This window comes from Ceratotherium simum, chromosome 21, assembly GCF_057802395.1.
Source record: "Ceratotherium simum simum isolate JZ-2026a chromosome 21, ASM5780239v1, whole genome shotgun sequence".
Classification (NCBI taxonomy): domain Eukaryota; kingdom Metazoa; phylum Chordata; class Mammalia; order Perissodactyla; family Rhinocerotidae; genus Ceratotherium; species Ceratotherium simum.
The window spans coordinates 14,770,307-14,784,265 of NC_141920.1; positions in this window are offsets into that span (position 1 = coordinate 14,770,307).

A 13,959-nucleotide genomic window follows, 5' to 3' on the forward strand; every position below is an offset into this window, starting at 1 on the left:
TCAAGATATTAGCATGAAGGAAAACTCCAAGAAGCTTCCCGAGGGTCTCTGGATCATGGGGACCCATTATTCCCCTCTTTGTGCTGATCTGTATTTTACAAATGTTGCTACAATGACTAGGAATTACTTTTGCCATCTGAAAGAGCAAATAATGATCTTTTAAAACGAAATGCAAGGGATTCCTATTTTTACTAGAACAAAATTGAGTCTTTATCGTCCTCTTTCAGCACCATTGCTCTTGATCCTCACTGAGGAAGCAGCAAAGCAGAAGGCCCTCCTTGGGCATCCTCGGGTGAGCTCCGGGCTGGGGCGGGGCGGGGGGAGCGGGGCTCGAGCAGGCGCAGTGGGCGAGCGGTCATCCCTCCTCCTCTCCGGTCTCGGTATACGGCACCCCCATCCCCCAGGGGCACAGAGAAGAAACCCTTCACTTTACCTCGCTCCCCACGTCCCATCCTTCCCAAGTCCAGGCATCTTTCTCCAAAATGGATGCTGAATTGGATCACACCCCTCTGTCGGCTCCCCTGACCTGGCCCAGCCGCGGTCGTCTCTTGATTGACACCCACAACAGTCTCCCGGCTGTCTTCTCCTGCAGCTCCCCCGGCCCCAAGGGAAAACATAAAGAGCACCTAGGTCACTGCTGTGCGTAACCCCCCAGAGACATCCCGCTGCTCTTAGGATGGAGACTGCAGTCCCCTCTGCGGCCGCCCACAGGGCTCACCTGGTCTGGCCGCTGCCCACTCTCTTCCCTTCACCCGCCTCCAGCCAGGCGCCCCTTCCCAGCCTGTTCTCCAACGGCGCCGGGCACGTTCCTGGCAGGAGCACCGTCTTACAGCTCCTTCCTCGCCAGCCGACTCCTTGCCATCGTCCAGGTCCAGTTCCACCGGACCTGGCCTCCGAGAGGCTGTCCCCTGGACCACCAACCAGAGCTCCCATCGCATCACCGGGGGTTCCCTCCATCCCCCAGCACTGCTCTGGATCTGAAACGACCCTGGGTATCGTCTCTCTCCCCTGCCCTTGGTCTCCTTGCTTGTCACAATCCCCCCACTGTGCACAACACAGCCTGGCACACAGTGGGAGCTTAAAACACGGTTGTTGAATGTATGCAGACCCCCACCTCACAGCCATCACTCGGGGCGACGGATGGTATGAAGAGCTTGGTAGACAATGCAAAAGCTTCTGATGTAACGTTACGTGAAAATCCAGGCCGCAAAATTGTGTGTCTGGGACGATTACACCTGTGTTGGAAAACTAACAAAACAAAAAAAACGTGAACAACTGCCTAGGAAAAGGCAGGAACAAAGTACTCACTATTTAAATTTTGAGCTATCCCTGGAGGTGGGACTCTGGGGAGTTTATATTTCTTTGCTCTGCTTTTTTGTATTTTCCACATTTTCTCTAAGGCACAACCTATTTCTTTTATAATGAAAAAGCCATAAATGAAAATGTAGCAAAGGAACTCTTGCGCCCTCTGCTGCTCACCGTCTGGTACTGCAGGGCAGCTCTCAGGATCTAACCCAAGAGGAGCATTTGGGGGTGACAGCAAAAGGTGCCCCATCGGAGTTTGGAAGCGGGTTTTCTCTGTACTGGAAGTGGATGAGAAGAGGGATCATGACGGACTCCCCCATCCCCCGGGCGTCTTTCCAAATTCCCCGGTCCCCTCATCTTCTATGGAAAGACCCCAGAACTCCACCCCCCACCTCTCACCCCTGCCGCATCTGAATGAGCCCCTCCCTCCCAGCTCCCCGCCTCCCACCCCTGAAGAGCTCTAACGGGGGAGGCACAGGAGGACAGCAGGGTCAGCTTTCCGGGCTGAAATCCCGGGCCTGACCCTTCGTGCCTGTGTGTCACTGGACATGCTTCTTAACCGCTCTGGACCTCAGTCTTCTCATCCATACAATGGGATGGTGATAAATTGAGGTTTCGCAGCCTTAGCACTGTTGACAGTCTGGGCCAGATAACCCTCTGTCGTGGGGCTGCCTTGTGCATTGTAGGATGTTTAGTAGCATCCCTGGCCTCCACCCACTAGACGCCAGGAGCACCCCACCCCCTAGTCGTGACAACCCAGAGGGTCTCCAGATATTGCCAGCTGTCCCCTGGTTGAGAACACTGCACTCTTGGTTTCTATTATTACACCTCGCTGCAGTTTCTGCTGCTAGAAGGTGCTCAGAAGATACCAACATGCATTACTGCAGAGTAATTTAGGGATCATCTGCTCTGATAAGAGAAAGGGGGAAGAGAGAAGAGTGGGAATTGACAGGGAGCCTGAGATTCCCTCCTTTCTACCTGCATCCCCACCCCAGCTGGCTGCTCCCGCAAGCCAGGTTAGCTCGCATTCCTGGTCCCCAGACATGTCCCCCTGCCCCTGCCTGAGCAGGCCCCAGGCGGCAGAGGTGGGGCGGGCCTCCCAGGCCCCTCACGCTGGGCCTGCTGTGCTTTGGTGCTGTCTGCAGGCCTCCATGGCGAGGAGAACGTAGTCAATTAACCTAGAGGAGCAATAGCAGTAAGGGTCAGAGTTATTGTGAAAAAGAAAAGGCGGTGAAAGATTCTGGCAAACAGGCCCCAGTGCGCTGGACAAGGGAGGCGGAACAGCTTGGCTAAACTGAGGGAAACCTCAGCAGCGTGGGGGCCTCAGTGTCCCCTCGAGGGGACGGAGCCAGCTAGGAAAAGTGAGACTGGCTCCATACCTCGGCCTGTGGAGGCAAAGAGAATGCAGTGGGACCCAGGTCTCCCTGGGTTCCTGCTAGGCTGGGGCAGAGAGAGCCACAAGACTGGCTCGGAAAGTGCTTGCAGCTTTGGGGGTCCTGCTAGGGGAAGGGGGATTCTTACTTCCTCAGTTCCTGGGGAGAGAAGATCTTTCCTCAGGGAGCCAGAGATTAGCATAGAGGAAGGTTCTTGCTGGAGCAGCCTCCTGCTGTGAGTGGAGCTGGGGACCCTGCCCTGGGGACATGGCCTCTGATGTTGACAATGATACTCAGGTCCTGGGTGCTTATGAAGGGCCAGGCGCTGTACCACGTGCTCTACAAACTTTATCCCATCAAATCCTCACCACCACCCGGTGTGACAGCCTTGTAGGGGATCAGAATTGGCCACCCCAAAATGTATCTCTTTGGCTTGATTATTTTTAAGGACAAAAGACTCTGAAAGATACTTTGACCTTCCCCGTGACTGCCTCAAAGAATTTAAGTCAGAAGGCCTGTCCCAGGAAGGAGCTAATACCGTAAGATAACTCGAGTATAAAAACACTAAGCGTGGTAGACAGGAAGATAAAAAAGGCAGGCCCATTTTTATCCAAGTTCTCTCTCGGGTCTCACTGTCTATAGATGGCCCAGCAAACGCTTGTTTATCAAACATTTGCTTTTCCATTCCATGTGGATTGCCTTCCTCCCATTTGAAGTCCCAAACCGCTACCCTCAACATGCTCCTTTGTCTTTAGCTGAAGATGGTATTTAAGGCGGTGGCTTCAGCCATTTTGGAGAGTTACTCAGTTTTCCTGGGTTTCTCCCCTGTATACATGTTATTAAACTTTGTTTGATTTTCTCCTGTTATTCTGTCTCCCGTAAGTTTAATTCTTAGACCAGCCCGAAGGACATAGAGTGTAGAGGAATTGTCTTCCTTCCCTACAGCCTCTAGTCATCCATTATTCATTCAGCAAATATTTTTAAGCACCTACTGTGTGCACATTTGTTGGGCGCCTATGGGGTGCCAGCTTCTGTGCTGGGTGGTGGAGATAGAATGGTGAGAAGAAACAGATGTGGGGGTGCAGAGCAACTGTTAGGCCCCCACCTTGCTGGTGGGAATGTGAGATGGTGCGGCCACTCAGGAACACAGTGTGGCAGCCTCTTATAAAGTTAAACATACACTCACCACGCGACCCAGCAGGCCCACTCCTGGGTGTTCAACCTAGAGAAACAAAAACCTGCGTTAATGCAAAAACCTGTCCATGAAGGTTTAGAGCAGCCTATTCATAATCACAAACCGGAAACAGCCCAGATGTCCCTCCCCCGAGGATGGACAAACACACGGTGGCACGTCCATGCCGTGGACTGAGACTCAGCAATAAAAGGGAATAAACTACTGACAGACACAGCAACATGGATGAGTCTCAAGAGCGTGATGCTGAGTGAAAGAAGCCAGCCGTGGAAGGCTATATATTATATGATTCATTTCTCTGACATTCTAGTAAAGGCCAAACTTCAGGGGCAGAGAACAGATCAGCAGTTGCCAATCTGTGGGGTGGAAGGAGGGTTTGGCTAAGGGGCAGCTTGAAGATATTTTGGGAGGTGACAGAACAGGTCTGTATCTTGATTGTGCAGGTGGTTACACAGCTCGATGCATTTATCAAAACTCGTAGAACTGAACCACAAAAAGAGTGAATTTTACACTATGTAAATTTAAAAAAGAGAGAGAGAGATGGACCCGGCTGTCATGGAGATTATCTCCAAATAGAAAGAGAAAAAATAAACAGGCAAACACATAACACACTTAGGAGGAGGGATATGGAGAAGCACAAGGTCGTGTCAGGGGACAGAGGCAGATGGGCGGTGAGCAATCAGGGTGGGCCTCACTGAAGAGGTGACGTTTGAGCAGAGGCTGGCAGAAGGTGAGGGAGGGAACCCCATGAATGTCTGCGGAAGACTGTTCCAGGCAGAAGGCAGGAGCTGGCTTGGAGTCTTTAAGGAACAGTGAGGAGGCCAGTGTGGCGGGGGCAGAGTGTGTGTGGTATGGAGTGAGCTGAGGTCAGAGGGTACAGGAAGCCAGGCCTCCGAGAGCCTCGAAGGCCACTGTAGGATGGGAGCCGTGGGGGTCCTGAGCAGAGGAGGGACACGATGTATCTTTGTTTTACCAGGATCCCTCTGGCTGTGTGTGAAGCGTAGACTGTCAGGATGAGGCGGGAGGCAGGGACCAGCGAGGAGGGGACTGCACGCTCCAGGCGGGACATGAGGGTAGCCCGGACCAGGGTGGTAATGATGGAGGTGATGAGAAGTGGTCTGATTCTGGGTGCATTTTGAAGGTCGAACCAATAGGTTTTTCAGACTGAATGTGGGGTGTGCGTGAAAGAGAGCTCATGAAGACTCAAGTATTTGGGGCTCAACTTCTGGAAGAACGGGGCTGTCACATACAAAGATGGGGAATATGGTGGAGAAACAGGTTTGAGGTGAAAACCAGGAGTTCTTTTATCCTCTCCAACTTGTAGATGAGGAGGCTGAGGTCCAAAGAGACTGACTCACTTGCCGGAGGTCACACAGCCAGTGTGGGACGGGGATGGGGTCTGAAACAGATCTGCCTGGTCCTGAGCTTTGCCCAGTCTGCAGGCTCCTGCTCTAGACCAATGCTACTCGTTGCTGTTAGAAATGCAACGTCTGGGCCGGCCCGGTGGCTTAGGGGTTGGGTGCGCGCGCTCCGCTGCTGGCGGCCCAGGTTCAGATCCTGGGCGCTCACTGATGCGCCACTTCTCCAGCCATGCTGAGGCCGCGTCCCACATACGGCAACTAGAAGGATGTGCAGCTGTGACATACAAGTATCTACTGGGGCTTTGGGGGAAAAAATAAATAAATAAATAAAATTATAGAAATGCAAAGTCTTGGGTTCTGCCCAAGGAAGCATTTGGTATGTGCCTCGTGCTGTTCACAATGAGCCTTGTATCATCAGCTGTGCTTTTGGCTACAAGTAACATATCATCTAAAAGAGGTTTAAATTCTAAGTTTTCTAGAAAGTGTGTCATATAACAAGAAGTCCTGAATTAGATGGTTCCGTGGTTGGTTAATTCAGCAGCTCACTTATGTTGGACATGAAGATGGGGGCCTCTGCAATTCTCCTGGTCTTTTCCTTGGGGTCACATGATGGCTGCTGCAGCTCCAGACATTCTGACTTCTTTCACAGATAGGACAGACGGAGGAGAAGTTTCTCGAGTGTCTCAATCTTATCACACAGGAAAATCTTTCCCAGAAGCTCCCAGGAGACATTGACTTACATCTCATGGGCCAGAACCAGGGCATCTGCCTACCTATCAACCAATCGCTGGCCAAAGGGAATGATTTAGATCAATAACAATTGACTCCTGGGACTGGGGGTGCAGCGTCTCTCCGTTGAGCACTTTGCTGTCTGCTCTATGCTGGAACAGGGGGGAGTTCTCTCACGCAGGAAGAAGGGAGGATGGCAATCTGTCTGCTGCAGGCCTCCGGGCAGGCTTTAATGTGTTATCTTCAAAGAAGGTTCTATCCAGTCCCCGGGAAGCTCCACTAGGACCGATAGCAGAGGAGATCACAGAAAATCATTAAACTTAGGTGCCACCATGGAACCACGCAAATTACTATTTTTAAATGAATCTCACCATCTCTGTCTCTGCTAGTGCTGTTAGGCCGTGTTCTGTATGTATGTGTGTGTGTGTGTGTGTGTGTGTTAGAGGCATGAGTTTTAAAATCCAACCTTGTAAATGTGACTTCAATTTTGATGACTCTATTTTGGGCTTTTTTTTTCCTTTTCTTTCTCTCTCTTTTCTTTCCAGGATTTCACTATAGAGAGAACCAGCTCAGGCTTCTTTTGCGCTCTGAGAGTCTCTACGCGATCCTTGCAACAGCCCCGCGAGGTGGGTTTTATTACCCTGTTGCGTGGATGAGAGCACCGAGGTCCAGGTGTGGGAGGAGTCCCCGGAGCGGCTCCGCTTGGCCAGCTCCCCTCCCCATGACCCGTGGAGAACGGACTCTCACCCTGATTTCCACTAGGAAGGCATTCGGGAAATGAGCCCTGGTGTTGCACTGACAAGGCTGGCCGGCTGGACCAAGATGGAGCCAAGAATCCCCTTGTCACCTATAGGACACCCCCAAGATTTCTTTCCCCACCACCCCCGTACTCTCAAAATCACAGCGTCCAAAGGCAGACACTTGTTTAACAGCTACCTCGTGCGCCCTCGTGTGCCTCCAAGGTGTAATAACATCGTAGGGTTTTCACAACAGTAACAATGTTGATCGTGGCCGATGTGCCAAGCAATGTATTAAGAGATTTAAACACACTATCTCAGTTTTGATGTAATTTGGAATAAGTTATATATGACTATTGTAAAAATAAAAAAATCACACAGCACACAAAGGTAGACAGTGAAAAGTTATCTCCCTCTCACCCCATTCCCCGTGATGTGAAAGGCACCCTCTAATGTTGGGCAGTGCACAACCTGCCCAACTTTGCACTGCGGCCCTGATATGGGTCTGTGTGCAAATGTGTCTGTGGGATAAATGACTAGACATAGAATTGCATGTGTCTGCAGTCCATTCCAGGGAGCAATTAGTACCACTTTGAATCAGCACTGGCACTGGTTGCAGTGGCAGACATTTTTCTCATTATTTCCTTCATTCAGTAAACCACTATTGAACACCTACTGGATGCAAGGCATTGCGTTAAGTCCCCTGAGAGACCCAGGATGAGTCAGACTCACTGGACCACACAGGTGTGATCTGAAGGCTCTCCAGGAGGCACAGAGGGCTGCTCACCTCTGCCTTGGCAGGCCTGTCAACCCCCTGGGGGTGGCACAGCCCGTGCACTGCTGCTCCAGGAGCTCATTCCTGGAACGTGATCCGATGAGCAACTGGGCGCTTGCTGGTAATGGCAGCACCTCTCCGAGCAGCTGGTGCATCCTGATGGGAAAACAAGGGCTTCAGAGTTAGACACACATGGGGACAAGACCCCACTCTGCCATTCCAGTGTGTGACATCGGGCAGGTTTCTTGTCCTCGCTGACACCTGAACTTCCTTACCTATAAAATCTGGACAATAATAATTACTTTGGGGGCTACAGGGAAATTCGGATGCTTCAGAAATATTTGTTGAATGAATGACTTGATAAAATCTTGGTGGGAGCCATGCTCGCTCAGGAGACATTTAAGACTAGGCGTGTCTCAGATTAAATACTTAGTCATTTCTCCTCCCGGAATACGATTCCTCCTCTTTATCAGCCAGGTCTCTTGATTACAAGTGGAAGAAAAAATAACGTGAGCTGGCTCAAAAGAACCAAAAGAAATTTATTGACTCACACATCTAAAGCGCTCATGGATGGGTCTGACTTGGGACATGAGATGCTCACATGACGTCATCAGGGATCTATGTCTCTCCCCGTCTTCACTCCGCCTTCCCCTGTCTGGGCTTCATCCTCAGCCAGGCTCTCCTTGCTGGTGGCAGGAAGGCAGACACAGCTCTAGGCTTACATCCCATTCCCTCAAAATCCAGTGAAAAAAGAGAAATTCTCTGTATGAGATTTAAAAATCATTCCCAGGATGCAGTGACATCGGCTCTGATTGGCTTAGCTTTGGCCGCGCCCCATTCTTGAACCAGTCACTGTAGCCAGGCCGCTAGGAGATGCAACGCGCTTATTGGCCAGGCCGGAGATGGGGGGGGGGGGTCTCCAAGGAGAATATCCTCAAGAAGTTTGAGGGCGAATAGAAGCAGATGATGTCTAAACAGCAGATGTCCGCCCTGCTGCTCAACCCTTCCCAAAAACGTCTCCTGGACCCCTCTGCCTCGTATGAGGGATGCTGTCAGAAAGGGCAAGAGACTTAAAGGAAAATGCACCTGTTTTCCGTATAGGAGTTGATGCGGGCTGGAGACCACAGCTGCCGAAGCTGAAAGGCGCAGAGGGTGAGAAGTGGAGCCCGAATGTCCAGGCAGGTGTTGGAGGGATAGACGAATGCACCGGGATGTGAGAACGGGACTCTTTCTGACTCCAGTTTGGCGGGAGCCCCAAAGGCCAAGAGAAACCCAGTGGGTAGCAAGCGCCCCTCCCCCCTCCTATGCAGGAATTGCAAAGGGGGTGGTCACAGTTGGTTTTGAGACCCATAGCTCAGCGCCTACCTTGAGGAGGCTGCAGAAGCTGAAAGAGAGGGCTGTTCGTGGGAGACGCTGCTCGGGGTGCTGTGGCCTTTCCCTGCTGTCAGCACCCCAGCCCTGTGGTGGAGAGGACGCTCTGGCTCTTCACCTGAAGCCAAGGCAGAGAGAGGTGGGGAAGTACTGAGAGTTTGCCCTGTGTCTCCTGCACAGACCAATGCCAGACCCAGGCCTAGAAAAGTCTAGAAGTTCGAGATTGCGGCTGCTCAGCCCCTGCAGTATGATGGATTACTGCCGGCTGCAACAGGAAGTGCTCTAGAGCGGGTCAGAGGTGTGAGTTTCTTCCAGGGACTGGTTCTCAACCCCACAGAAGCAGCCGGCCTGGGATCGCTTGCGATTCCCAGCGGCAGGGCTGCCTGGAAATGTGAGCGAGCCAAGTGGAGGTGCCACAGGATGTCAGGGGTCTGTGGGCAAAATGAAGAGTGGTCAGCCAGAGGAGACGTGTCACCTACATCTGAGGAAGTACATTCAGAGGTTCCCAGTGGGAGAATTGCCAAGAACCCCCTACACACACACACACACACACACGTATACACACACACACCCTAATAAGAGAAGGAGTCGGCTGCAAACACCCACTGAGCCTAGAAAGCACGATGCCACATCCTAACAGCGCCAGCCACTTAAGGCCTTCATGTCTCCTTCCCTCTTTGGAGTCTGGTAGGGGGTGGGGGGGCAGAAGAAGTAAGGGTGGGGCAGGGGAGAAGTGTAACATGAATAAGTTTGGAGTTTTGACATGACTACGCATTTTAATTACTGAATTTAGACCGTTGTTACACTTGGAAGCGACTGGAAGACGTTTTATTATTATCATCATCATATTGTTGTCATTATCTAAGAGGGAACAGAAAAGCTGTGGGGTCTGCCCGATAGGTCACGCAGGGCCAGGTAAAAATCATCCAGCCAAGAGTGTGTGAAGGGGGAATGGGAGGGAAAATAGGGTTGATGATTGCATCTTTCGACTTCCATTCTTTCCACGTACCGCAACGTGTAAGCCCCACATGCTAGCTGGAAGATCCAGTGATGGCAGGCGAGGTGGTGGCTCTTGGTGTCCCACGTTCTGGGGCTTCCGTGTAGAATGAGACTTCAGATCAGGTTACAGGAAGGGTGCCCCTGGAAGGCTGGAAGTCTCAGGTGCTAACATGGGAGTCACACTGTAATTGTCTTCAAAAATCAACCCGCGATGGAATTAGAGAAGTTAGTGTGGCCATTGATGCTACATGTGAGAAAGCTTTGAATGCTGTTCAGATCTGAAGATGTTGGTAAAGAGGGCAATAAAGAGTGGATTTGGAGCAAAATTTTATATCTCCTGCCAAGAGCTACCTGATCGATCTGGTTTCAACTGTCAAGGATGGAGTGAAAACTTATTTTGTGCCAAAATAAGTTATCTTATTTAAATTATCCTATATAAGTTCTCTTATTTTGTGCAGATGCATTTCAGGGGGAAGGCAATGAACTCTGGCTTCCAAACACAGTGTAGCTGCCAAGTTCTCCCACCTCATGAGCTGACATCTGATTGAGAGATGGCCTCAGAGAGAACTTTCTGGATTGTATCTCAGTAACCACCGACCCAGCCTGTCAAACCCAGAGATTTAGGATGGTATCAGACCTCCAATCTGGAAGAACTTAGCAACTTCATGGTGCCAGATCTAGGGGGAAAATATGCACACATAGAAACCAGAAAAGCGTAGAATGATGGGGAGAAAGAAAGAAAGAAAATGAAAACACTCTGTTTCCACTGGCAGAAACCAGTTTTTGCCAGGAAAACTGGAATGTTGACTTGGTACGCACATAATTCAATTTTCTACACACTCAGAAGTAAAGAAAAAGCCAGACACTGGGAGAAATTGCTGATACAATTTTTAACGTGGGCAAAGGCAGTATGGATATGAACTCAGGCTCATGTAAAATGCTTGATAATTGAGAAAGGTAAATTCCAGCACGTTTTGCACAGTATGGTCTCAATGATGTGGAAATATCTATCTATCCAAATATCTATCTTCATTTCTAACTAGCTTGATTTATCATCATAGACAAAAGATTAGATGACTATACACCAAATTGTTAGTCACTGGTAGGGCATGAGCAGTTTTTATTTTTGGTCTTTATATTTTTCAGTGTTTTGAAATTTTTCTAAAGTAAAAAAGATGTATTTTTAAATGATATTTTTAGCTAACCAGCGCCTTCGTTATGGAAACAAGACACATGTACCTGAACTCACGTGAATGCACACACAGCATAGAAGGTTCTAAATGGGGAGCTACTCTCCTCTCCCATCTTTCCAACACTCCTAGGCCCCACTGCCTTGAGATAACTACTGTTAGAATTTTTTGCTTCTATTTTTTTTTAGGTTGTTACCATTAAATAGTATACTAGGAATGAAAAGCTGGATGGAGTCTGCAGCAAACTGAGGGTTCGAGCCACATGTAATGGGAGGGGGCTGATACTCTGCGCCACCTGGTGGCTGGACTTCAGAATGCAGGCCCCCTGCAGCCCAATCTATTTCAAGAGAAGGCAGAAATACGGAGTTATATGTGAAATATCCCAAATTTCAAAAGTTAGCAACTAACTCGAAAATTTTAAAAGCAATGTCTGGGCCAAACAGAATACGTGTTAGGACCAGTTTCCAGAGCCTTGAGGCCTCTGCTTTAAGAAATAAATGCAGAGGGCTGTTTCTTATATTATCAGCCCTAAACAATATCTAGCCATAAGAGAGGTGAGGAATTTTGTTCGTGTACATTCTTCCCACTGCCCCTTCTTCCTTTCACCTCCTTGTTTTTATTAGTTATATTATTGCTTGTTCTACCAGTGGCCTTTATGACTTTATATATTTATGCTCCATCTAAAAAATTTTATCAACTTTTTACAGCATCTACAATGTAAGAGGAAGAAAGCACCTTTCTTTAACCTCTTTGGTGTGAATGATTACCCTTTATTATGTATCTGCAACATTCCAGCCACCTTACATTCACTCATTCATTCATTCATTCGCTTGACAAATATTTATTGAGTGTCTGCCTAGGTGCCAGGCACTGTTCTGATCAAGGGAAATACAGTGGTAAACAAACACACAAAATGCCCTGCCTTTGTGGAACTTGTACCCTAGGAGGGGATATGGACAATAAATTAACAAATAGGTCAGATGGATATTACGTTAGAGAGTGTCAGAGGCCAAGGAGGAACGATACAGCGGGGAAGGAGGAATGTGAAGTGTCAGTGTGTGCATGTGGGTACATGTACGTGTGCCTGCGTGTGTGTGCGTGCACACGTGAGTGTGACATTTTAGCTAGGGCAGCCAGGGAAGGCCTTCTGGAGAAGATGACTTTTGAAGGACAGATGGAGTGGGTCATACAAGTACCTGTCGTGTGCACCCTCCTCCCACGGGGCACAGACAGAGCAGAGGACAAGAGGCCAGGTGTGTTGGGTGTGTTGGAGGAACAGTGGAAAAGCTGGCGCTGACTGAGCAAGGAGGGGGTGGAGAGAAGATGGGGTCAGAGAGAAACGGGTGGCAACCCATGGGGGGCCTGAGAGGTCGTGACAAGTACTCCCCTGAGTAAAAGGAGGGGCCATGGGGAGATCAGATCAGAAGAGTGACATGGGCTGCCTTGGATTTTTTTCTTTTTTTGGTGAGGAAGATTGGCCCTGAGCTAACGTCCCTGCCCATCTTCCTCTACATAGCATATGGGACGCCGCCACAGCATGGCTTGATGAGCAGTGTGTAGGTCCGAGCCTGGGATCCGAACCTGTGAACCCCGGGCTGCTGAAGCCGAGTGTGCGAACCTAACCACTATGCTACCAGGCTGGCCCTGCTGACTTGGCTTTTTAAAGGATCTTTTTGGCTGCTGTGTGGAGAATAGAGGAGGCGGCAAGAACAGAGGTAAGGAGACCATTATAAGGCCATTGCGGTATTCTAGGTGGGAGATGACGGTGCTGGTGGCGATGGTGACGGAGGAGCTGATGAGAAAGATGGAATCCTGCAGGGCCTGCAGGATTTGCCGACAGATTGGGTGTGAGAGAGAAAAAGAGGAGTCAGGAATGCCTCCAAAGTTTTGATCTGAACAATTGGAAGGATGAGGTGGCCTTTTATCCATCTTCCTAACTCGCTTCATGTGTCATCAGAAATAAGAGATTAGATGGATATACACCACGATGTTGTTAGTGATCATATTTCAGTGGTAGGGCATGGTGGTTTTTATTTTTCTCTATGTTTTTAGTATTTTCCATTTTTGAAAGCAAAGACTGTATTATTATTATTTTATTTTAGGATTTTCGGGCATGCCAAAAGTGTACTCCGTGAGTGAGGTAAAAACGCTTCCTACCTGGTTGGTTTCTATATTAGTCAGCATTTGCTGCATAACAAACAACCCCAGAATCTTCAGTTAGCAGCTCTTTCTCACTTTCAGATATGTGAGTTGGCTGGGACAGCCCTGCTTCAGGCTGCAGGTGTGGTTCAGGTCTGTAACAGGTTTCTCGTTCTGCAGTCCAGGCTGGATGGGCTGGGGCACGCCACTGTCGTGAGGGATGTGGGAAGTTCCCAGAGGAGCGAGGGGGAACACCCAGAGCCTCTGAAGGTCTAGGCTGGAGACTGGAACCTTGTGGCTCCAGCCCACGTGGCCAGCCTACTGGCCAGAGTAGCCACACGGCCAACCTCAACATCAGTCAGGTCACAAAGGATACTCCGCTGCGAGTGGGGAGGGCGTGACTATTTGCTGAAAAGTAATTGAATCTACCAGAACTTCACTTTGATCTTGTTGTTTGTAGTAATTTTTATTGAGGTTCTTTAAAAATTTTATTACAAGTTATTTTTTAAATGAATGATAAACCTTTTTATTTTTTTATTTTTTTGTGTGAGGAAGATCAGCCCTGACCTAACATCCACGCCAATCCTCCTTTCTTTGCTGAGGAAGACTGGCCCTGGGCTAACATCCGTGCCCATCTTCCTCCACTTGATATGGGACGCCGCCACAGCATGGCCTGACAAGCAGTGGGTCGGTGCGCGCCCGGGATCCAAACCCCGGGCCACCACAGTGGAGCGCGCGCACTTAACCGCTATGCCGTGGGGCCGGCCCCTTATTACAAATTTCATATG